The sequence below is a fragment of the Oxyura jamaicensis genome, chromosome 2, assembly GCF_011077185.1.
Source record: "Oxyura jamaicensis isolate SHBP4307 breed ruddy duck chromosome 2, BPBGC_Ojam_1.0, whole genome shotgun sequence".
NCBI lineage: Eukaryota > Metazoa > Chordata > Aves > Anseriformes > Anatidae > Oxyura > Oxyura jamaicensis.
Genome location: NC_048894.1, coordinates 111,648,647 through 111,674,889, shown reverse-complemented (window position 1 = coordinate 111,674,889; position 26,243 = coordinate 111,648,647). Strand labels below are relative to the sequence as shown.

The 26,243-nt window shown below is 38.8% G+C and overlaps 1 protein-coding gene across 10 annotated transcripts in view; it reads left to right on the top strand.

Moving 5' to 3' along the window:
• Positions 1-26,243, top strand: part of CHST9 (carbohydrate sulfotransferase 9) — a 93,839-nt gene that overhangs the window by 40,291 nt on the left and 27,305 nt on the right. Inside the window, exon 1 of one of the 10 annotated variants that reach the window (XM_035318844.1) lies at positions 11,366-11,387. The exons of the other annotated variants lie outside the window; for them this stretch is intronic. The gene's annotated coding sequence lies outside the window, so the exon portion shown is untranslated. Of the gene's footprint in view, positions 1-11,365; positions 11,388-26,243 lie in introns of those variants that run through there. 10 annotated transcript variants of the gene reach the window in all.

The following is a 26,243-nucleotide window of genomic DNA, read 5'->3' as shown; positions in this document are numbered from 1 at the left end:
GTGCCAGAAACATGCTGACAAGCTGTTACTTTTGTTTTGGGCAACATTTTCTTGGCGCTTTATGTTAAGAATAAATAGAACTGAACATTGATGGAAATAAGCTCTACTTTTGTTTCAGACTAGCAGCTGGACACTTCAAAAGCCCAATATCACATAGCCCACTTTTAAAAAATCTCTGTTCCATCATTCAAGAATTCAGGGTTTAGCATTTCTGAAAATGCTGAATGCAAGCTTCTCTACACCTGTAAATGTATATATATACAGTAATATCTTCTAGAAGTATCAGCACCCATTTTTTTTTTCACATAAAGAATTGATAAGGGCTTGCATTTATAATCTGGAGAACACCAAAGCAGGAGTGAGGAAGTGTCAGTGTTGGTCTCTGAAGGATTTTTTTTAGTGTAAAAGATGAAGACTACTCTCATTATGGCATTGATGGTAGTGTTTGCATTCATGTGTGTTCCCTGCGATAATGGTAATAGTAGTTAGTATCTAAGCCAGAAATCTGCACTGCAAATTCCATAGCACTGGTTACTGTCACTTTGTCAAATTTCTATGTTCACATTTAGGCCAAAACTTCACAGTCAAAGGCTTATTTTCATTAGAAACAGAGAAGATTTGCAGGTCTACTCTGACATTCAAAATTTTCTCACTTCAGCAGAACACATGAATTATGATGTTTGGAGTTCCCAGTGTTGCTTCTTGCGTGATTTAAGGGCTACAACCCAAATTTCCAGATTCATATACTGATACTGGTTCTGTCAAAACTGATCATTCTGTCTTCATAGACACAAAAGAGTCCTACAGGGATAGAGTTGATTCACATCCAGATGAATTACAGGGAGTATCAGCACTCCAGAATTCTTGGGAATTTATTCAAGCAGCTCTTTTCTTTAAGCCAGTCACAACCACAGAACGGTTGAGGTTAAAAGGGACCTCTGGAGATCATCTGGTCCAATTCCCTGCTCAAGCAGGGGCACCTAGCGCACATTGCACAGGATCATGTCCAGAATATCTTCAAAGAAAGAGACTCCACCACCTGTCTGGGCAACCTGTGCCAATTCTCTGTCACACCCACAGTAAAGAAGTTCTTCCTCATAGACAGATGGAATCCTTCTATTGCAATGGAAAATCCACTTGGTAAGAGTGGTATATTTCAGCTATGTATATCAGCTTCACAGTGGAAGTTAAATTTGCTGTTAATTTTGTGTAGACAAGTAGAGGCAGTGTGGAGGGAAAAATGGACTGCCTTTCTTCATGTTAGCTACACAACTTAAGCTGTAGCATAGATAAGACTTTTTGCAGTTTTTTTCAGATGACGCAGCAGACCCTGTTAAATACCATAAGACAATTGGAGAACTTCATCCTGCTGTCTTGGAGCAAAATAATGATGTATTGCCTTGTTTGTGCTAGGACTGTGTTTCATGTTTTCCAGTTCACCTGAACTACTGATACTCATTAGGTAAAAAGAGCCATTTAAGTTGCATTCCATTAATGGGGCTCCTTCACCTCTTTTGTTACATATGACTTTGTAATACGTAACTTAAACACCCTTCAAGCCATTAATAAATCTTCATAGATGTGACAGAGTGGGATGTCTATGGAAATGAGCGGCTATGTTTACGCGATAGCCCTCAATGGGTGAATGTGAAGTAGGCAGGCAGGTGTGAGTGAGTTGTTTTATTTGATGAAATGCGTTTGTGAAATGAATATCTTGTGATATGATCTAATAAAGGCATAGAATGAGTATGAATTTTTAGGTAGAAATGTAAGTCTTTGCATAAGCTTATACCAATAAGCATAAAAAGTATGCTGATTTACTTAGGCATATACAATATTTTTTTCAAATGTTATATAATAAATATATTTTTGATTAATTCCCTGAATATTAGCTAATGCTCCCATAGTTGAACTATTTCTGATGAAGACAATTGGTATCTTAATAACTCTTCCAGTAGCTATGAGGCTGAACATTTAACCTTGATTTTAATTCCTATTGCACATCTCTTTTATATAAAAGATATGTGTTCCAGATGAAGCTGTACTATGCAAACCATAGACTGTGCTGTTTTTTCTATTTTTTTTCTTGCTAATCCATATTCTGTTATGAGAGTCTTGTGGTTCTGTTTTGTTTTGTTTTGTTTCATTTTTTTTTAATGCAGCTATTGCAAGGTAGTTTTCTTGTCTCAAGTCTGTGTGTTCCTCATGGCACTTTTTAACAAAGAGAAACATTAAGCTTAAATGAACATCTCCAGGTAGCCTAGCAACAGGATATGATTAATAATACCTTTTGCCTAACTGTATGCAGATAAATGTCTGAAAGTGAAAGCAAATTCAGAATTGGATGGCCAGAACCTGGTAGTGCAGTGAGAGAGAAAAGGTAAAATGGGATAATATCGTGTGATCTTTGTTAAAAATACAAGGAAAGAAAATAATATATATATTTAATGGTTCGGATCTGCCTTAAGGAGCAAAATACAGAGCAAAATGGCCTTTTAATTTTTTCTTTCTAACAATTAAATGGTACACTAAGAGAAAGTATGAATGCCCTTGCTTCTCATTACTGGTTATCATCACTAATTTACCAGCCATGTTTTTCATATGTGAGAGATCAGAAATAATCAGTAGTAATTACTAGGCCATCACAGCTAAAATGAAATGTAGTATAAATGAAATGAAGTATAATTTAATATACAGTTAATGACTTTATAGTATCATTCCAGTGCTTTTAGACCTGAAATGGTTATTTGTACTCAGTGCAGTACTTTAAGATGTATGTTTATGTATAAACACACACACAAAACTTTGGACATAGCATTAAGTTTATAATGAAAAATTTATAGCAGAGGAAAGGAGCAAGAGTTGCTATGGACATTGTGTTAAATGGCAGTGCATTATTTAGCCTTCCATCTTTTTTTTTAACAAAAACCCAAATTCCTTCTTTTGTATGTGTGTATATATATACACACTCACATATATAAAACTAGAGATACTTTTCAAGTGTTCAAAATGTGTCAGAATCTGAGCTGGACACATGCAATTCATTCCCATTTTATATTCATTCTGTATAAAGAAGGGGCACTGTGGGAGTACAGTGAATATGGATTCGTTTAAAGTTCGTTTTATAATAGTGGGAAATTGCTATTTGTATAGGAGTAAAATGGAGTAATACATTTATTTATATGCTGAATGTAGAAGATCTAGTTATCTTGAGACAATCCCATGGACTGGCATAAAATCATAAACATTTGCCTTTAGAGAAAAAATAAGCTATTACGATGCGGAAGCACAAATTTTTGTCCTGTACTACAAAACCTGCATAACCTGCTTTTTCTATTTTCAACTTACTTAATTATACCAATCATACACTATCTTCTGTGTGAAATCAGTAGTGCTGTTCTTTCCAGTTCATAGGATGGTATGTATTTATATTTTCTGTTCAATGACACAGTGAACCTTTCCATCTGTTATAGAAGTTTTAGGGGAAATATTATGGAAAGTTAACTGCTGATAATACTCCTTGCAACCGTCCTGATGCATTTTTCATGGGCTAACATCCATCTGCAATCATTTCAGTCTTCACTTTTTTTTTTTTTTTTTTTTTTTTTAAAAAGCTTAATTTTTTGCTGTCTGGCGGGTTTCCTCTTTTTTTTTTTTTTTTTTTTTTTTACTGAAACAGAAGGAGAAGGTTTCCAGCATTTAATTGGGAATTTCCTTTTTTGTTCATATTTGGTAGCCTACTGTAAAAGTATGATCATCCTTTTGAATTAGGAAGCAGGTCTATTTATGAAGTTCTGACTCTTTTCTGAGAAAAGTTGCTGTCAATGCCTGCTGTAGCTGCCACCACCGCTTACTGTGCAAAGATGTCGGTGTAGGTGTGTTATGGTGTTTGAGAGGTGAATCTCTGCCTCCTACCTCAGAGGGTGGCCCTAACCATTGGTAGCTGAAATGCAGTCCTACAACATGCCAGGACCTGGTATTTGTTAGATGTTAGAGCCAATAATGTCCCCTGCTGGAAAACTTTACTACTGTAAGGCTTTCCCCCCAGAACCAGCTATGGCCTTACGTTGCACTCTGTCCTTGGTTAACCAGTGTTCCTTCTTTCACCTTTTAGTCGTCACCTGAATCATTCTGGGTCTCAGCAGAGGCCAACAGCTGTAGCCTGTACTGTAGCACCTGCTGCATTTCCTAGTCCCCCCGCTTGTGAACATGTCACTTGATGGCTCTGCATCCATCACAGTCGGGGCATTGACAGGACTGTTGTGGAAGAGTAGGTCTGATCGCCTTGGGCTTGTCACCATCAGGCTTGCAGCTGGTAACTGTCAATTTACATGACAGAACTAAATAATGAGACAAAAGGTTATTAAATGCTGCATTGTATCACTCCTTGTGTTTTCTTGAATATGAAACTGGAAACCATTGATCCCTTCATCAATTATCTGCAGCTACCTATCACATAGTAAGCATTCATTTTCTTGCCTGATACTCATCGTAGCGTACTGTGGGCTGGCAGCACGCTGATGATGCAGACGTAAAGTCAAGTCCTGTGTTTTGCTTTCTTCATTTGAACAACGCCCAAACCTGTCATTCTGAGGGTTCTCTAGCATGTCCCTCTAGTATTAGTGGAAAGAAGAATTCCTGATCAAGAAAAAAAATATCATCCTTCATCTTCAAGTCTGAGACTCCTCTTTTAGAAATTACTGTAAGCTGTGCCACTAATTAACCTGAGATAAGATGATGGCCTATTTTCTCTAGTTCTGTTGAATGAAATCTCTTTGGATGTCTGCTTGTAACCTAGCCTAACTGTGGTTATGCAAATAACTTCTGTTACTTTCACTTCTCTAAAATAGCAAAGGCTATCCACAGAACTAGTTTGACTTGTATCTCAGCTGATTATTTATTCTCAGAGAAGTACAGCTTCTGCTCATTGAAAGCTATTCATTTAGCTGTTTCCCAGTTATATTTACCTTCTAGATTGAGTTAGCTGTCTTTGCCTGGGTCTTCTGTCCTTAATTACATTTGTAGGCTTTTGGTTAAAAAACACAAAACAGTTTGCAGTTTCCTGGGTGTCTGAAATGTTAAATATTTGTTTATTTTTCCTTGGAATAAATAGAAGTGTCTTATTTAATAAAATATATTAAAAAAAAAAAAAAAAAGGAGAAAGGAGGTAAATACACTGATTCAGATTGCTTCTGTTTACAATTCAGACAGAACACTGTTGTTCCTATTTTGTCACATCAGCATTTGCTTAGTATTCCTTGATTTCAGCTGTACCACGTTCCCTTTTGTTTGGGTGTATTTTTCTTTAGATCAGCCTGTCTTTATTACGATTGCTTTTAATATTGTGATTGGTTTTTTTTGTCTTAATGTTGAGAGTCAGATCACTTTTGACTTCATCTCTTCAGTCTTTCTCCTCCTCCCTCCTCAGCAGTGGTCATACATTTCTTTTGCTGAACACTTCCAATCATTTGTTCTTGGTGTTGACAATCCATCTCTTGTTCAGACAATGTAACTGGCATATGACAACATCATCCTTCCACTGCCAACAGAAGAGGCTCTTTAAATAGTTTCACATGAAGCTGAACTGGCAGATAAAAAAATAATTAGTTGTCTTTATTGTTCCTTGGCCATTTGAAAAGGAGCGGCAGCATGTTACCAAAGTATGATAATGGTGGGTTGGTGGTTGGTGTTGTCCTGGACTATTGGGTGATATAGGGGGGTTTAGCAGGTTTTTTTTTGGTTTGTTTGTTTGTTTGTTTTGAGTGGTTATTTTTTGCTGGGGAGAGTTATTTTGACTCAAGGACTCAAGGAGAATACACTTAAGGAAAAAATGTGCTAGCTGTACTCAGTAAGTCTCAAAGTCTAGTGGAACTTTCAAAATGACATATAAAAATACAGTTCTCAGCTATCAGTCTTATTTGAGTGAGTAAAGATTCTGTGGACAAAGTTGACATGCCTATTTAAAACAGAGGCCCCCAGTTCTGCTTTTGATCTTTTTTTGGTGACTGAAGAACCTCTGCTTGGTCTGCAATATAGAGGATAACATCTCAAATCATTTCTGACATTTGCAGGTGCAGGAGGGAATTATGTGCATAGAAATTTAGTAGTCAGGGAGCTCACACAAGAGGTCAGCCTCCCAGGGAATGGCAAAACCAAATCTAAGGAACCCAACAACAAATAATAAAGAAAATAAAGAATATGAATGAGTTCTGGTCAAGAGGCATAACAGAAAAGGTACGAGAAGAACTGGCTTGTGCAGTGTCAGGTGTGGACCTCCGAGCTCAGTGGCAGCAGTGTTCTTGCCTCCTCCATCTGCAGGAGGTAGGATCTCAGAGCTAACAAATGAGGTTTGTGAATTGTTGTAGTTGATTTTTTCCTTCTGTGAAACTTGTGCTTAGCTTGTGACACTTTAGTAGACCCTGAAGTCAGGAGGGACTTTTCATGTGATTAAAGTTAAAGGGAGTGCTGAAGTGCTCTGGTTGGTTGATTTGTGCTCCTTGCTGCAGAATTGAGTTTTAGCACATGCAATATAGTAAGGTCAGAAGAGACAGATTTAAGAAGAAAATTTGCTACACCTAGTCTTCCATTTCTGGGCTTCTTTCCATGAACCTTATCCCCATAGTGCAGACATTTCCCTTCCCGTAGCAGGGTCCATTTTTTGAGAGTGTTCTGTGACAAACTGGAAGAGTTAGTGAAAATGGAACCATAAAAAGACACCAAATGGTAGATGCGCAGAGAGGTGGAGTAAAGAAGATTATCTTCCTCAGATTTAATAATGGAACCATAAGCAATAAGGCAAATAGGCTTAGAAAGGATAGATCTAGACAGATTGCTTTTTTACTTTTTTTTGATAAGATTATGAAATAAGCAGATGAAAGGCAAGTGATATAATATGTGCATTTTAGTAAACCTTTTGATACCATCTCAGCAAAATATATATGAATAACTAATACATGTTGGCTTGGATAGAAACATGGCCATATGGACTCGAGAATAGTTGAAGGACCGTAAATAATGAGCAATGATGAATTGAGTCGGGATGTATTGTACTAATGAGACTCTGCAGGAGTCAGGATTTAAACCCAAGTTTTAATCTTTAACATCTTTATTACAGCATCTTTTCAGCATGCTGTTTATACCCCCATCACCCTTCTCAAAAATGCCAGCAAGGCAGAGAAGCAAAATGTTGGCACCTACTGGGATTAGTCCTAGGCAGAGCACAAAATTCAAGTGTATATTGGAAATACGCAGACCTCAGAAGTAAGTAGGCTAAATAACACTTCCCCCCCTTTCCCCCCTCTTCCCCCCCCCCAATTTGTTTTAAGAAGAGAGAATGAACTTGCTACTAATGCTTATCGCCACAGAAAGCTGTAGTGAATAGTGGATTAAATGACTGAATGACTGAGGAGTAGCAGCAGCGTTCAGCTGGGTGCCAGGAATACTTAAATTGAAGAGAGTTTAGTTTTCTGTCAGAGATGTGTAGCATGTTATTGAACACCTTCCTAAAGAAAGTTACTTAAAGGCTTGCTGCCGGAGACATCCCTTGTTGCAGTGGAAAAAAGCAATAAAATGTTCCGAGTGATGGAAGGTAGTCTGCATTACTTCTGTCTCTGTAGTCTTCATCTACAGGTCTAGCCCCTAGACACCTGGCTGGCGTAGTTCTATATAGTAAGTGCTGCTCCCACCCCATACAGTCCTGGCCTCCCTGGCAGCTCTGATGCCAGTAGGTATGCCACCCTACAGCACTTCCAGGTGTTTGGTGGTCTTCTGGTGTCTACACCTACTTCCCTGAGGACTTGGAATTAGAGGGGGAAATGTCAGCATGCAGTTCGCATTTTATATGTGTTCTCTGCAACACAGGAAAAGTGCTCAGCATTGTTATGAGGAATGACCAGGAAAGCGCTTAGGCTGAATAACTGGTACTGGAGAGCTGTTGTTCAGAGATGTTAACACTAATGAAGCAGAATGTCTATGATGATCCCATACTAAATGCTATCAAAGCAGGCAGGCATGAATTAGGCCTGCTCAGAATTCTTTTGTGAGGATATTTTCAGTGAAGAGTGCTTTTCTTGCTAAAATCAGCACTCCTGGAAGAACTTTTTTTTTTTCTTGATAGGTTGTCACTGATTGTTGAAATAATTATACCATTTTTTTTCTGGAATTTGTTTGTATCTTCAACATATTAATAGTTAAATGCTAATAATTCACTTATAAATCACACAGTGAGTGCATAACATGAGGCGAATTCATACTAGTGTGTTACAAGTGATTTAGAAAAAAATCCTATGTGAATCTGTCAATGATACAATAATTAAAATAGTACTGATTTTTTTTTCTCCACATAAATCCATCCCTTTTGGATTGTAACAGAAGGTTATCACTTGCACATAAATAAATGTGTACAACTGCAATTGATTTGCCAGGAACTAATGGAAAACTGAAGTTGGCAATAATTTTTTTCTTAACATTTTCATAGAGGATATTGTGGAAAAATTTTTGATTTCTCAAATTTCAGTGACTAGAAATGAGCTTATTTAAAGTTTCCTCTGTAGATGAAATGATTTATGTATCAACCAGTCCTGAAATGACTGTTTTAGTTAAGTTGGCATATAGAGTATCTTGTCTACGCATTGGGAAATAAAAAAGACATAAAAGGACATGACAATTGCAATATTTTATCTTGAAATGAAGACAGAAAAGATGGTGGGCCAGTTGTGGCAGAAATCTGAATTCCCCAAGCATCTTGAAGCAAATTCTAGATAAATTATTATGAAATTCATCAGACTAATTTTGCTATTCATTTCTTGTGGCAGTTGTAATATACATATCAGCCTAAATAGAAAATATTGCATCCTGTATGCAGGCAGTAAGCAATTAATAGCATTTCAATACTGAAAGTTTGGCAAACATGGTTAATAATTTTTCTTCAGTGAGGAAATGTTGCAGGTTCTTTCTGCCACTTCTTGTAATTAGGTCTGTATGAGATGTAATTAAGCCCTATTATATATGTCTCACACTGCTGCTGCTTGTCTTCTTAAATCTAAATCTAAGCCAAAAGAAAAACAAACTTTTTTCTTGCATGTCTTTTAAGTTGAACTGGAGCAGATTTAAAAGAAATGATTATGAAATTAATCAGATGTGAAAATACAGCTTTAGTTTTGTGCGTAGCTTGAATTTATGGAAAAAAAAAAAAAGGGAAGAAAATACCATTAAAATAGTAAAAGATGGGAATTACGTATAGATTATGCATCACTGTAATGCAACAAGGAAAATAAATAATTAGTTTGAAAGACTGGCAGACAGTGACAACTATTTGGTATTCGGAGTATATCTGTTAGTACTGTACACATCTACAATTTCAGTTGTGAAGCACAATTTGTTTCTGATAATTTACATTGGCACCCTTAGAAGCTGTCGTTTGATGACTTTGTGATGCAAACAAAGTGGTGTCTAATCCAGTAAATTAGGGTGAACATTCAGTTTTATTTTTCACAGCTATTAAGCCACTTACCATCTACTGTTACACCAACAGTGGTGTAACTGATGTGATCCTGTTCTATATCCAACCCTTGCATCTGTCTAAATTCTGTAGGAAATGACTACTGTGTCTTATGAATTTGGTACTGCAGTGTGTTGTCTATGATGCTGTTCAGCAAACAAAGCTCTGCCTTTCTAGTTTCTGAAGGGATTGAAATATGTATTAATATATAGACAAGTTCTTCACCTCTGTAAGGCTGGAGAGGCTTCTGGATGAGCTGCTATTCAAGATCAGCTGGAGTTCTAGCATACAGCCACTGATGGTCAGTGTTGACAGCCTGTCTTGAAAGTGCTTTGGAACAAGTTCTTCCATTTCAGTTTTAAGTAAAAAGAACTGGCTGGGTTTATTTTGGTCATGGCTATTAAATGAGAGGTCAGAACATTCAAGAGGAGAACAATCCTCTTCCTTGAAATAAGCTATGTGAGCAGATGAAATAATGTTTTATGTTAGTGTAGAGCTGAGCCTAGCTAAGGGCCACAGTCCTGAAAAGTGTCATGGCCCATGTACATCTTTCCCCTGATCCGCCTTTGGTTATTTGTAAGGCACTTTTTTCCCTGGACACCCTCCAAGTAGCTCCTTCCCCATCCAGAGACAGCATTGCCAACTCAACCCTACAAACTGCGCTCTCCCAACTACCTCTAGGTGTCTCTGTGATTTGGATTGTGTGGTGGTAATCAAGCCATTTGTCTGTCGAGCCCCATTTTCCCCAATATTAAATTGTCCTGTTTACCTGATGGCTAGTTGGCTTCTGTAAAGCAAAAGAGATTTTATTCAGAAAAGAAGCTTTCAACAGAAATCCTGTAAATAAGATACAAAAGCCAGTCACCTGTCTTGGGAGGATTAATTAACACATTAAATAATGCATGTCCTCATTGTAGACAACTCTGTTGGCTATGGTAGAAAACGTGTCTTTTCTGGTGTCAGTATCCCCAGCCTCCATTGATCACTTGGTTCTGCAGTAAGTAACCCATCTCCTCCAACCATTTAGGCAGCAACACAGTCACTAGCAAGCCCATGCAGCTGCATGTAACACTTCTTATGAATTTAATGCAGTAATCTTCAAATGTTCAGTGATTCCATTACATCTGTCACAAAGTGCCCTTAGCCATGCTGTATTGTAAGGGATTAAAAATAATATTGAAAATGTGTATGTCAGGAAGCCACTAGATGTACAGACTTACCATAATTCATTCCAAGCAATGAAATGAGGATATAGGATAGATCATGCAGTAAAATGGGAATAATCAGATCAGATTAGACCCTTGATACATAAAAGCATGAAGCTAAAAAAAAGAAACAAAACAACAACAACAAAAACCACATCAACTAAGTATGATACTGAAGGATTATTTGAGGGTAATACTAAATACTGTTCTGTACATTCATATATAGTGAATATTTGCCTCAGCAATGGGAAAGCAGCTAAGATTATATGGATGAGCAAATACTTTAGATTACAGTTAAGCTTCCATTCCAATCAGTTCACTTTTCTATTTTGTGCATTCTTTTTAAATGCCCATTAGTTAAAGAAATTAAAGAACAAAAAGAAAGAGGTAAGATACAGTATTTTTTCCTAACCTGTAAGTGCTTTATGTTTTTCATGTCAGTGTTGTTTTTTTCCTGAATCCCATAGAGGCAGCCATCCCCAGCTCAACAGCCTTACCTCTGTCTGCAGTTTTGCCATTCTTATCTGGAACAGCTTTAGTCTGCATGCTTTCTCACATCCCCTTCTCACAACTCAATGTTTTTCTCAGAAGTTTGAGCCAAGGTAACACAGATGTGTGGTTTCAGTGCTGGGCCTGGGATCACAGGCAGCTGGACCCCAAGGAAGAGGGTTACAGTACTTAGGGTAAAAAAAGCATCTTCTCAGGCTTCAATTCTTCTGTTGCTAAAATACGAGTAAACGTAGAGCCCTAGAGCAAGTCAGGGATTTCTGACAGAATATTCTCCTTTGGAAAGAAATGCTGATCCAGTGTAACTGTAAAACTGTGTTTGGGAAACAAGGTTTCAAATGAATTTTCTATTTAAATTCATTTCTTTGGAGAACTATGTTGACATTGCTGTTTTGACATCTTCTGAATAAAAGAATCTTTTTTTAGTTATTCTGAATTTGTCGGAGTCCACAGCCTAAGAAAAAGGCTAAAATGTTTTGAAATTATTTGAAAAATTGCTCTTTAGTTATAAAATCATTGTAATCTTAATCCCTTCCTGACTTGGAAGAGAAAAGTTTGAAAAACCCAAAATATTTTCCCCCAATATGAAAAGCATTTTCTACTTAGTTCTCAGGGCAACTGAAAAGTAGGAAGATTCTTGATAATATATATTTGAAATATGGAAAGATGTTTAATCTGTATTTTTGTCTAGCAGATGAGAAGGGATTTTGAGACAAAATTTTCTGCTACGTTAAAAAGGAAGGAGGAATCTATGACATGTATATGCAAACTCCAGGGCAAGGAGGCTCAGAAAGTTGAGGGGTCTTTCTACTTCTTACGTTCTGTCCACCATCTTGTTTTTTGTTGTTGTTGTTGTTTTGTTTTGTTGTCGTTGTTGTTTTGTTTTGTTGTTGCTGTTGTTTTGTTTTCATTTTTGTTTGTTTTTAAATGGGTATTTCTGGTTTTACAAATTTAATTATGCTTTTAGGCTTGCTTATATAAGGAAGAAGAAGAGAAAACTTCTTATCACCCTGAGTCTGTTTATCATACAAAGACTAAACATTAGGAAGAGGGAAATGGGCAGAAAGGATTGGCAGATTTGGACCTGGAGTCGTGTCCTGCATTTCCCAGCCAGGTATTTGGGGTTGCCTGGGCTTTTCTGTGCTGACTCAGCAAGTCCCATGGCCATAGGGGTCCACAATGGTATTTGCAAAAGAAACTGGATTGTCTATGGTAGGGCTCCTGATATGCAGGTGAAATCACTTAGCACAAGTCTTTCTGCCATTCTTTCAGGGAAAAAGTAAACCATGTTTTGCTGAAATGGTACCGTGATATTACCTTTCCCAGATAAACCCATATGGGTTATTATTCCAGACATCATCAAAATCAATCACATTTTCAGTCTGAAGCTGAGTCAAAAGCTGAGAAGGTGCACACCTTTGTTGGAAAAACACACTCTTTGACTTCTTTCAGAAGAAGCCAACCCAACTAGAATCAAGGCAAGTTTGAAAACTGGTCTTTAAGGCCATCCTCATATTTTTGTAATCCATGTGCATTCATGGAGTCTGCCTCTTAAGATGGAGATGTTTTCCTACTAATGCAATTTACTTTTAAAAAACACTTAAAGGAATTTTGGTTGTGGTATAAGAAGAATACTTTACTGGAAAGTTTTGCATTAAAGGTCAAGTGCTAGGGTTGGTCTGAAAGAAACCGAGAACATTTGCATTAGCATCAAGACAGTTTCTTAGAGTAGCTTCTCTGATCTTTGCACCGTTTTTGAGGACAGTTACTTGGAAAAGCCATTCATTCCTGATATTAAGACATAAATTTCTGATACTATTTTACTTGTGTCCCCAGAATTGTGCCTCAAGAAATGATGCTCTCAGGCTAGCATCAGAGAACATTGGTTAGAGTCTTGGTCCCATGACATGTGGAGGCCCATGACTCTTTTGTGGCTGCTGCCCAGTTAATAATCAGGAGGCCACAGGGTGATCCGATGGTGGAAAATGGCAGACCTACAGGCCCACACATCTCTTCATATGGTCTTGGCAGTTCAAACAGTTGTGCTTAGCTGAACAGTCCCTGTTCAAAAAGGATCCATAAAGGCTCCTGTCCAAAAGGCTCCATATTTCGGTAGCTCAAAACCCTTGCTGGGAGGCTCTAGGCAGGTCGTATAGCCTCTCCTGTCTCAGTAGTGGTTTTTCAAGGATAGGTGCCTCCATGTGTCCCACATCTTTTCCCTTAGACCAAACCAGGAAACCATTCAAACCAGGCCTGGAGTTGACCCCATCACCATTCACATTTCTGTTAGGAAGTTGCTGAGACCATCTGTATTTTTTAATTATTATTTGTTTGTTTTGTTTAGATTTTTTTTGGGGGGGGGGGGCCCCCCCCCCGGGTGATTTAATATTTCTATTCCTTCTTACCAGAAGGAAGGAAAATTTTCTATTGCTTTATTGTAATAGCTGTACTCTGGGCTTATAAAATACTGATCTCTGCCTCTAATGGCTAAAACACACAGTAGTTTATAGGCGTACTTTAAAGTAACAAAGCTGAATATTTCTGTTAAAAACACAGCTCTGGAATATCAGATCTTGCAGTGGATGCTCCAGGTTGATGTGTTGCCCCAGGTATCACATTGGAGAAGGAACATCCTAAAACTCTTAACGTTGGATGAAGAATTTCTTCATCAGACTAGTAAGAATGACAGGATTTTTCCCCCTCGTCAAATTGACCTCTTTCTACTTTCTACTGTATCTAAATATAACTCCTCTTGCTTTTCTGAGTTAAATTATGCACAATTACAGCAAAACACTGTTCAGAGTTTTGTCATGCATAGTAATTTCATGATTAGTACCTAAGATGCCTTCACGCTTGGGTATTTACAAGTTGATTAAATACTTTGGTTACCTACTTGGGTAGCAGTTTTTATAAACTTACAGGATTTTGGAGGGAGAGGGGTTCGTGTTTCTCTCTAATAATCTCACAGTGCTGTAGGAAAGGTAAGAACATGCAAACCTTGGCTGCAGTGACGAACCAGGGAACCAATGCGGCCAGCAGCTTTTCTTCTCAGCTTTGAATATCTGGTGCAGCATATCCCCCCTTGGCACCTGAGGTCCTCTGCTCTTCAGTGGCTGGACTATAGCTGTGTTGGGCACTGCTGTTGCTCAGAGGTATCTATACCTTATGGTAGTATAGGATTGAAAAGGAAGCGTGATACAGCAAAGAGGAAGTATCAGTGCTGACTCATCTCCTGCTGCTGTGGGAGCTCTGGGGATGCCACGGCTCTTTTGTACCATAGCATGGGAAGGTCTGCATTAGCAGGTGGGAGAGTTTAAAAGACTGATATGCTGGCACTTATGAAATGTATTGCTTTATGAAAGTGCCAGGTCAGCCATTGCTCTTAACTACAAAATACAGAAGTGAAAGCCTGTTTTTAAAACTCCATCTTTTGCTTGCCTTAGCAAAGGCTACAATTTAGGCTTGAGAACTTCTTGGCCCCAGCAGTTCCATGTGTTTGCTTTCTTAGGAAATTAGTGTGTCTCCTTCCCATGGAAATATGTAGTCATTGCTGTTTAAAAAGAGAAAATATATATGAAATAAGTTTCAAATTTCGTTTTTTTTTTTTTTTGGCGGGGGGGAGGGGAGTGTTGGGGGTGTAAATTGGGCTGATATCAGGCTGTATGTGTGTGTGTGTGTGTGCTTCCATCTTCTTTTCAAAAACAAATAGACTTTAAAGACTCAGTCTTTTTTAATTTTTCTATCTTTCCGTAGAACAAATGTCCTTTCCAATGCGTATGCAGGGCAGCATCAATATTCTGTACATTATTGCGTTTATGGATCGTTTACTATTGCAGAGGGAAGTTCTCAAAGTGTTACTACTCCCCTTGCTGGTGTATGGTAGTAATGGCACTTAAATATTTGGCTTCGAGCAGTAAACTGCTTGCGACTTGAATAGATGAGGAAGATTTAATGGAGATACAGAACAAAATTTAAGAATAAAAGTTTCAGTCTCTTTTCTTATACCATGTGACTAATAAGTGAATAGAATGAATTTCACTTGGTTTTGATTTTATGTACTCATGGACCTCGAGCATGTGTAAACTTGTCAGCATATTTTTCTTGTAGCTGAAACTATTTAAACCATGGCATGATAGCTATTTTAGCTGGTTTGTTTTGCAGAACAATTTGTTCCCCTGAATGAAAAACTGAAAAGGCTTGTAGAAATTCCGGTAAATATTTACTGATATTGCTGTGTTAAGGGATAATAATAGTAATTAGTTTTCCAAGACTTAAAAGATGTTTTTTAAAATATTTTTTAACATAGTACCAGTTTTTTCCTAGCCCCATCTGACTGATGCAGATTAACTATTACTGTGACCCCACTTTAAGGTAAACTCAATTTTTTGATGTGCAAATAGAAAAGTCTATCTGGTTGTTTTGCCTCACTATGCAAACCATGAAAATAACAGTTTACAGAGAAGATATGGTATAAAAGTTAGACTAGGTTTTTAGGGAAACGGATTTCACCATGAGCTTATTTATTTATTTGAAATAACTTGCATAAAGGTAACAGAAACAGAGCAGCAGTATGTTTCAAAAATTCATCAGCTGTAGCCCAGAATAATGTTCTACTCCTGCATCTGGTGTTGTGCTGGAATAACTTTCACATGATTTTATATAAGCAGGACATAATTTGGTTGCTTGTTTGTCCGACAATGAAAGGTCACATGAGGTCAGACAGAAAATCTGCTGAGTACAGTTACCTGGTCTCCAGCAGCTACCCAAAAGCAGATTGCAAGGGAAGAATGGGAGAAAAAAACAAGGGGTTGTGGTCCTGTCCCTCAGTTCTCTCTCAGTTTCACTTAGGTAATTCTGTAAGGAGATTTCAAAATTATTTAAAAAAAATAATAATAATAATTAAAAAAAAGTATCCTTGTTCCATGGAGGGCAAAAATGAGGAGCACCTAAAGCAGGGCTTTAGGAAAGGTGTGGGTAGCTGTGCGTGTAATGCACACATGCTCTAGACAGCCATATAGCCCATACAGTGAATTGGCCTCTATAGCATAGAGCCTAGTCTTGCAGGGTGCCCGTGTGTTTCCATCAGGGTCTTGTGTGTATTGGTGTGATTTTTTCATTTCAAAGGGTGGATGTGTGTCGGAAGTAAAGCCCCAGTGAGTCACTGAAATGGGCCAGAAGCAGGGAAATGCACTCTGTCCATGCTCATTTCTGCAAACAAAATCAGTTCGAATGAAAATTGGAGTAACGGGGGACCTAGGTCAGGGACCTGTGATGACACCTCTGACTTGTGAACACAGAGCCTGAGATGTAAGATCTGAATCTCAGCCCTTTCATTTACGATATAATGAAATAATCGATTTCCTTCAGGGTGCTTTGTCACCTTCATGTGGACTGCACAAAGGCTGGGAGGTGTTCTAGCCATGTAATGGCTGTGGAGGTGCCTGGCAGGGAGCTTTAATGGGTCACAGCAGGTGAAGGGCTAACTGCTGCACTTGCATTTGTCCAGCGTGAATGGGGCGAGGGGGGGAGGTTGGGTGTCCATCACCCCATCCTGCCACCCCAGCAGTCTGCCCTGCAGAGTACACTGCTCTTGCTATGCTTCTTGCTTCAAGCAGTGGATTTTCCCTGTGAGGACCATGCTGAAGCCCATTAGAGGGAGAGTCTGTTCTTTATGCCTGTTTAACAGCAGGAAGCACATTTTCAAGGCATACGGTTAAAATACAAGTTGAGACATTTTTATTGTTTTTTTTTTTTTTTTTCTTTTTTTTCTTTTTCTTTTTCTTCTGCATGGCATGCTGGAAAAAATATTTAGGAGATCTGTGCCTGTAAAGATTTCTGTTTGAATGGGCAATGTTGCCTCCTGTTTTAAAAAAGAAAAACAAAAAAATAAACTTTTTTAATTAAACCCCCCAAGGCTAAATATGTCTAGTTGAAGGCACTATGGGATTGTAATCCAGAAACACAGAACTAATTTCCTTGTTTTACTTTTAAATTAGTTTTTTTTTCTGTTAACTAAAATTGAAATGTTTCAATTATGAATAATGCCAGGAAGAACTAGCACACTTGAATGGGTTTAATGAATTGCGTGTGTTCTTGCTGCTTTGTGAGCGTGTGCATGGCAATGGAGTTTCTGAGACCCGTCACTTAATATATACTGAAATGCATGTTTTATTTATGATGTATTAATTTTAACTATCCCAGCTTTTTTGTTTTATGAGCAAGGTTTCTGTAGAGACCTAAGATCATTTTAATATGTTCAGAAGAAATTTCCACAGCCGCTGAATTTGAGAGCTTTATGTCTCATGAAAGTGTAAGAGTAGCATGTTTCTTGTCTGCTTTTATTAGCTTTAAGAAGGCTCTGGATTTTTCTGGCATGATTGAAAAAATACTAAAGGGTGATTTATTCCTTTCCCTGAATAGGCAGCTAGTCTGCATTTACAGTCCATGGTATTATATGTCTATACTATCCATATTAGCCAGTGTCAAATATGAACAAATAACAACGTAAGCACTTTGAGAATAAAAAAAAAATAAAACTTGAGAATAGGTACTAACAATAAAAAGATTCCCTTTTTTTGAAGGAAATGTAAAAGGTTAAATTGTAATTTAGAGCATCTTAGAACTGGTTTCTGTTGTTTTTAAGTAAGCAAAATTTCCTTAGGAGTTTTGAACTTGCTTCAGTACATTTTTATGTTGTCTGCATTTGAACAATTTGTCTCTTTTGCCATGTCTTTTTTGCTTTATGAGCTGTTCTTTATATTCTGTTAGAAATTGCTTACTAAAAGGCTGTATTTTAAGGCTGCAATTTAATGTTCCAGAAGAATATAGGAGTATTTTTTGACTAAAACCCCGATATTGCAGTAACTTGTGAGCACACAGGAGAACTGCTTTTCTAGCTAACATCATTGATTATGAATGCAAAGAGTGCAGCAAACCAAATTAATGTGGTAAGGTTATTACTTCATTAGAAAAAAAAAATGTATTTCATGCTCATTAAGTATGGAGGGGAAAAACTTTTCATAGAAGTTACATTCTCTTAAAAAATAAAAAAGCATACCAGAAAACAGTATTACTTAAAGTAGTTGTGAGTGATCTGTTCAAAAATTGCCCAGAGCTGTTTTACAAACAGAAATGTAATTGTTATTGAGAGATTCTCCACATAAATAAATAAATAAAAATAAAAATAAAAAAGCCACCAAAGGCTACATTTGATAAAACAGGAGAATTCCTATTTATAAAACAGCAATGAATAGCTTTGAAGCGGCATCTTCAGATCTGGTCACCTGTGTATATGGAGTGTGCATGGTGTGTGTGTATGTATTTACACCCAGTTTTAATTCTGTATTAAGAACAGTTTGTCAACCTTCAGCTTTCACCTTAATGAGTAGCAGTGCAAAATAAAGCCATTGGTGTGCACACCTTGCAGACATCTTTGCTCCACATGTGGGTGGCTGTTATGGGGAAACCATTGCCCTCAGAGGTCTGTCTTGGGACCAGTGCTGTTTAATATCTTTATCAATTACAATGGCATCCCCTTTATCAATGGGATCGAGTGCACCATCCTCAGCAAGTTTGCAGGTGACACCAAGCTGAGTAGTGCAGCTGATACCAAAGATGGAAGGGATGCCATCCAAAGGGACATGGACAGGCTTGAGAAGTGGGCCCATGTGAACCTAATGAGGTTCAACAAGTTGAAGTGCAAGGTGCGGCACCTGAGCCAGGGCAATCCCAGACATGAGCACAGACTGGGAGAAGAACTCACTGAGAGCAGCCCTGCAGAGAAGGACTTGGGGGTTCTGGTGGATGAAAACCTCAACATGAGCCAGCAGTGTGCGTTTGCAGCCCAGAAGGCCAACTGCATCTTGGGCTGCATCAAAAGAGGGGTGGCCAGCAGGGCAAGGGAGGTGATTGTGCCCCTGTAGAGGCCCTTGTGAGACCCCACTTGGAGTACTGCGTCCAGGTCTGGGGTCCACAGCACAAGAAAGGTGTGCACCTGTTAGAGCAGGTCCAGAGGAGGGCCACGAAGATGATCAGGGGGCTGGTTTCTTTCTTTAAAGAAACAATGTTTGAGATAGGCTTGGAAGTGCCTGTGAAGATATTCATAATTGGACATTGTCACTAGGGGGCAGCTAGTCACACAAAATTAGCCGTAAGTGTTTGGTTTTGCTTTTGTTTTGTAAAAGTTTCTTTCTTCAAAATATCTTTTAAAAATCTTTTGATTTTTGTACTGATTCAAGAGTATGAACATATAAATACCTGCTAACACAGAAGAGTTTCAGGACAGTGATCTGCAGTTAAAAATTTCCTCTGGGATAGGGGATAAAGGGTAAGGCAAAGGAGAGGCCACAATCTGCAGGATTTAGCACATAATACACTCAGGCTAAAAATATACTAAAAGGCTGCTCAATTAGTATTAATTTAATTAATAAAAACCAAAGTGGAGCAAATGATCGTATTTAGCAGCAGGGGAGAAAATAATCACAAACACAGTTACATTTCTTTAGAGTACTAAAACCTCTCTGCTATGGTTTTAAAAAGGCAAAACCTCCTTTTGTTGAAAATAAACAACAACAACAACAAAAATGCACAGCCTTTATTCACACATACCCATCAGGAAGCACCTGGGATGCCCACTGGAGTGCACAAGGGTGCTTCGTGGTGTGTCCCAGCTAGATTTGCTGTGTGTCAGTGGTTTGTGTTGTTGGACTCCACTCTACCCCAGTCAGCTTCTGATGGGATGGTTAATATGCGCTGAAGGCACATTGGCAGCTCCCTGTATACCAGTAAGTTGGCTTTGTGTCAAGAAATGCTATGTTTTACCTACCAGCTGCATGCCTGTGAGAATTTGCCACAGGACTTCTTTTCCCCAGTACCCCTCTGATGGATAAACAATCACAGAGGGCTGGAAAGTGCTCCAAGGGGTGTCCCAAGCCTGTGGCTTTGCTGTACTCTTTCCTGGCTGTTACTGCCAATCACAGAGAATGAAGAAGGCACTCGGGGACCCTGTATGCCAGGCCAGTGTAATGCTAAGGCGTGCAGAATGCAAGTATTAGCTTACGCATGCTTTCAACAGGCATGGCATGCAGCCGTGTTGCTGTGCTTCTGTGTTGTAGGGCTTGTTTGTCAGTGTTGTCCTCTGCTCCTCGCCAAAGCTTGCTATAGAAGGCCTCGGTCTGGTGTTATCTGTTTTTAATTTAGCTGCTGTTGGCAGTCTGACAAGTTAAGTAGTCAAATGAATCTGCTGTAGTGAGAGGGGTGACAGGGGTGAATGAGTATGCCATATATGTGAACCTGATTGAGACCAGGAGTAGGAGGGGACAGTAATGCCAGGCCACTGGTGACAGGGCTCTGGGGAGGGGGAGAAGCAGTGACAAGGACCTACCGTGCTGGAAGCATGATTTATTTATTTTATTATATTTTAAGCTGAATTGCCTCAAATGAAGTCTTTGGAAACATGCTTCCAACAAAGCTTTGAAATTCAGATGGTTTCAAAAATAGGTAGCTAAATGTCTATGTGGGCATTTATATTTCCCTGTATCTCCTGACTCCTTCGAGGGAATGCTACTTTAGTACATTTTGGAAGACCTGCAGGTGGGACATTAATGTTCCAAGAGGTAGGAAAGATGCAGGAAACCATGACAGTGTATTTTAGAGCCATTGCTCATGATTAAGGGACATGCATACCCAAAGCTACTACATTGCCTTTGCATCCATGGAGTTGTGATCAGATCTTTCTGCAGGGGTTTTGTCCCTCCACAATTATACATGCTCACACTTTCTACTCTGTAGTTCAGAGGGAAGCAGCATGAGAAGCCAGAGGTTAGTGCATATGTGTACCCTCCAACAAAAAGCGAGAAAATAGATTTGTACTTTCTCTATAGCTAAGGAAATTCAAACAATTATCATGAGCACAATTTGGAATTAAAAATGCAAGTCAGCCATGATAACAGTGGATTATTGTAATGTTGCGTAGGCTGGGTGACGAGTCAAGGCTACTGAGACAAACTTTTCCTGGAACTCCATTGATGGTGCTGGCTATCTACTCATTAAAACTTTGTCTTTTATGGTTCAGTCTTATCTGTGCAGGCTTCAGGATCTGCCCATCTGTAGTATGTGCCAGGTGCTTGGATGGCCCACGTAAGTGTTTCCATGCTGGGATTGTATTACAGGACCAGGATTTATGGGCTGAAATTCCTTTTTCTCTGTGTGTCGTGATGAACTTCACTGCAGCATAGCTCCTGCTGCATTTCCTGGAAAGATAAGGTGGACACCTGAATTCACAGTCCCAATGATTGAATGTTATTAAGGGAAGCTGAAAATTAGGTTTTGTAAAATATCTGCATCACTTGTAATGGCATTCCCTTGTGTAGCTTGCAGCCTAGAACGGAATAGCACTTCTGATTCTAGTAATTTACAAGATAGATTATGACCAGCTTAATTGTGAGGATGAGAGAATTTCAAAAAATCAGAAAGTGAAGTTCTGTGTGTTTTTTGCTTCTCATGCATTTTAAGCAAAGCAGGTAGAGGGCACTAGGTGCTAACATTCAGGCTATCTGCTCCATTGTACTGGTCCTGGGCAAATCACTTTGCTGGTCTTCAGCTGTGATTGTAGGTATCCTGATTTTTACATTGGAATAATCTGGGATCACTCACACAATCCATTACCACAACTCAGCAGTTGGAGCGGTAACATCTTAAACTGCTAAAAGTGGGCCTCCTGCTAGGGCTTCAGCATGAGAATACTAGACCCATTGATTTGGGGGTTGTCCATGCAGGTGAAGTTTAGAGCTGACACCTGGCTTCGACAACTGAGATATTTATTGTTTTGTGTGGATTTTGTTTTTCATTTTGAAAATAAATGAAGAGAGGCATTATTTGCCATGAAAATGGAACTCTAGAGAGCTTTCATCCTGTAGAAGGAGGAAAGCCATAGGAGCTGTACTGTATGAACAAAGCTTAATTAAAATATAATTGTATTTAATCAATGCAGTATAATTAGAGGCAGTGTTTAAGAGTTGTTATGATTACTGTTGGGCTATTTGTATTCTTTAAATGGATGTCTGTTTTATGAACAAAAATCCACAACAGCTCAGTTTAAAAAAAAAAAAAAAAAAAAAAAGTCCCGTATGTTTTTCCCTAGTGATTTTTGTCGAGTTCCAGAGGAGCAGAACCCAAAAAACAGCAAATTGACAGGTGGTAAGTATATACCTGTAATGCCTCCTAAACACGACGTTTCCGATATGTGACCTAGGAGAATGGTCTGGCGTTAGCATGTGGCTTAGGATAACGCAGCTCAACCCCCTGCTCTCAATATGCTTTCTGTGTAACTTTGGAAGTCACTTTGGAAGTCTGTGTTTGTTTATCCCTAAGCTTTGCACACAGAGCATAATACTTCCAATATTCAGTTTGTCTTTCCTTCCTTTTCCTTGGAAATTCATTTAAGCACTCAGCTCAGTGAGAGAGGTCAACACCACCCTATGTGAGGAGGGCCTGGTGGTGGTAGGGCATTCCCTCAGAGCAGGAGGCCATCACTGTGCCCCTTCCAAAAAGGAAGGGTGTAAGCTCTTCCACGTTTAAGGTCTCCCATGTGTGCTTTAACAAAACTGTAGGATCAAAAAAGAGCCTTGTGCTGAGACCTTGTGCTGAGATCTTGGTACCTGAAAGCAGAACAAGCAGAGAAGGCATGTTTTGTTTGTGGCACCTAGAGGAACTTGGGTATTTCCAGGCTGCTTTACTGCTCAGCACTGACAAAGTGTAAGTGAAAACAGCATAGTAAAAGGGCTTTACCTGCCTAGGGATCAAGAACTGAACATGATTTCATTGTCTGGTATACCCCACTGTTGAGAGCTGTATGAGATATGAACTTGACTTCACTCATGTCTTCCCTGCCTGCCACCACCTGGGCATGTCACTAAGCTCTGTTGGACCTGCCAAATAAAGGTCTCCAAACTCTGAAGTAGTATAAATTGGGGCCCTTTTTTTTTTTTTTTTTTTTTGTCTTGTGTTGTTGCACATGAAAACAGCAATACTAGGTTAGACCTGGTCTCTGTCTTGCTCAGTATCCTGACAGCAGTGAAACCTCCTCACATTACTTTCCCAAACTCCAGCAGTTTCAGGGACTTCCTGCGCCAGAGGTGGTTTCTGTTTGTTTATCAGCCCCCAAAGGATTTCCCGTCTCTGAGCTTGTTCAGTTGTCCCCTGAATCCATGTAAAGTTTTAGCAGCCGTAACATCCCCTGGCGAAGAGTTCCCGAGTTTCCTCTCCCAGTTGCATGGAGAGCTGCTTCCTTGTGTTTGTTTTGAACCTGCCATCTGCCTGCTTCATCTGATGCCCCTGGCCTTGTGTTAGAAGAGGCAGCGAACAGTCAGTTCTGATTCACCCCTTCCATGTCACTTATGATTTTGCAGATCTCTATCATATCTCCTCTGGATCATTGCTCTTCCAGGTTTTATAGCGTTGCTCCTTGTAAGCCACTCTATGCTTTCAGTCCACCATCTTACCCTCTTTTTTCTATGCCATTTCTGTTGCATCTTTCACATGAGTTGAAGGGTCACAATTGTATGTAATATTTAAGATGCAGGTGTGTGTATACACTAACACAACAGTTCCTTTGTTTTTCCTGTAGTCTTCAATTTGCTTTCTCTCACTTGTGAGCACATAGCTGACGTTTGTGTAGAAGTCTAGCCACCCCAGTATCTCATTCCTGAGTAGCAAAGAGTTCTGAACTCAGCTCATCATCCACCACTCTTTAAAGTAAAAATGTTTTTCTCTGCTTTGCATCAGTTTGCAGAAATTGCACTTCACATGTTACTGGATTACTTACTTACTCTTGCCAAAGTTCTTTAGCCTCTTTCATTTCTACACCTTACTCAGGTGTAGAAATAATATCAACAGCAGCTGTGGTCATCTCCCTGTTCAGTCCCTTTCTCAGGTGATTTTTAAGAACATACTGAACATCTTTGGTCCTTTCTCAACCCCCTGAAGGATTCTGCTTCTGACTTTCTTCCACAGTGAGAAATGACTATTAATTCCTATGTTCTGTTTGCTATCTTTTAAATATTTTCCAAATTCATGCAAAGATATTCTCTCTAGTTCTGTGCCTGTTAGGTTATCTTAAGAAATCTTGTGTGAGAGATTATCAAATACCTTTTGGAAATCCAAATAGACCGTGTGTCTGAGTAGAGAAAAAAAAAAAAAAAAATGGAGTCCCATACAATGCAAGCCCTGAAGGAAAATAGCAGGCAGTCAAGAGACTTGTTATTGTTGCTCATCTGAACTGTTCAGTCATTTGTGACAAATACTGGCATTCTGGCGCTGATGGTTCGGTAGCAGCTGAACAGATGAGGGCTCTGAGAATGTGGATTTACAGCAGGTTTATGCTGATCCACATGTGAGCTTCCTCAGAAGGGGACTTCTTGCCGCCTCTGTTATCCCCAGCCACACAGCTCCATCCGTACAGCACATGTGGCTTTTCTGAGCTGATGTGATTAAAAATCAGCCTGTTAAGCGAGATGAGGATTTTTAGCTGAGTTGGGTCTATGATACGTCTTGACCACACAATGCAAGGGTACTAGTGCTGTCATAATGGAGGAGGAAAAGCACGTCACTGTGGCAAAAGCAGTGCTCTCCATTTTTTGCCAGGCTTGAAGCAGCTTAGACCAGTCATGAAACCAGACACTAAGAACAGTTGTGGTCTGTAGTTTGTCTCGGGGGGTAATTTTACTAAGATCATTTGTATATTGAAATTTAGGAGGTGGTTGTGTGATGTTATTTGGTTTTCCTTTTCTAGCAAAGAACTTAGCATTAATGGAATTGATCCCAGCTTCCATTATTCCAGTGACTGTGACTGTTGTAATTTTTACTATATGGGACTTAACTTTCAGGCTATGCAGTAGGAACCATAGGCATCTGTATTTATTTCTGTGATTCTGGGAGGTAGTTGTGTGTAATCCAAGGGGGTGAAAAGTGTGGGCTGTTGAAAGTACGGACATTACTGATCTGTTTGTAGGAAGAGAAGAAATCTGAAACTCTTGAGTTGCTTGCAGCTCTGCTATTCCAGAGTTTCCACCTATATACCTAATTAATTATCTATTTAGAAATGCTGCTCACTCCTCGAACTCCCTGCCAGCAACATAAGGACACAAAATTAATTTTTCTGAAGATTTGTTTCTCATTATACCTGCAATACTTGCACCTAGCCTTTATACTGTAAACAATCCCAAGTATACAAATCACTTTAATTATAGCAAAAGGTCAATATGTTTGTGATGCCCAAAAGTTATTGGGGTGTGTGTGGAATGCTCAGTTATCACATTTTCTTTTTTAGATCCCCTAGAAGATAGGAAATTCAGCCCTGTAAAATTGGGTGTTTTACTCTTCACTAAATATTTAAGTAATAATCAGTCGGAGTGGCTTTAGTCCAATATACTTTCTAATCTGAAGAGAATTTTTCCACATTGCCTTTGTGTTTCTGTTCACATTCTTTAATTAGATTTTATACAAAGAAATGTTCAGTTATATAAAAAAGTAATAATAAGCTAAATAGAAATATGCCTTTTTTTCCTTAATCTGTGGAAATACAGGAAGACCTTATCCCTGCAGTTAGCAGTAAGCCAATGATATGTTAAGTTTTGTGGATAATCAGACACAATATTGACTGAATTCCCCTGCCAGAAGGAAAGAGAAATGTCTCATCCTGAGTGCTCAGTTCAGTAGAAAGTAGTCATTTACATGTGAATAATGTAAACCACGTTATGAATATGTCACTTAGCACTTGCTGAAGCTTACTTGGTCAGTAATTCACATTGCTGATTCATGTCAGGCACACAGGAATATTTTTAAAATGCCTGAAAAAGAATACAGTTCACTGGGGAGATGTGAAACGTGTAAAAGTGGTGAGCTTTTTCATTCATAAAAATATATTCTAATTTAATTACCTGGGAATTCTGAAAGAGCTCTTTACACTTTCTCACCCTTGCAGAAGATACATTAATCTTGCCCTCACTTTGGGGTACTGTCACTGCTGTCAGTAA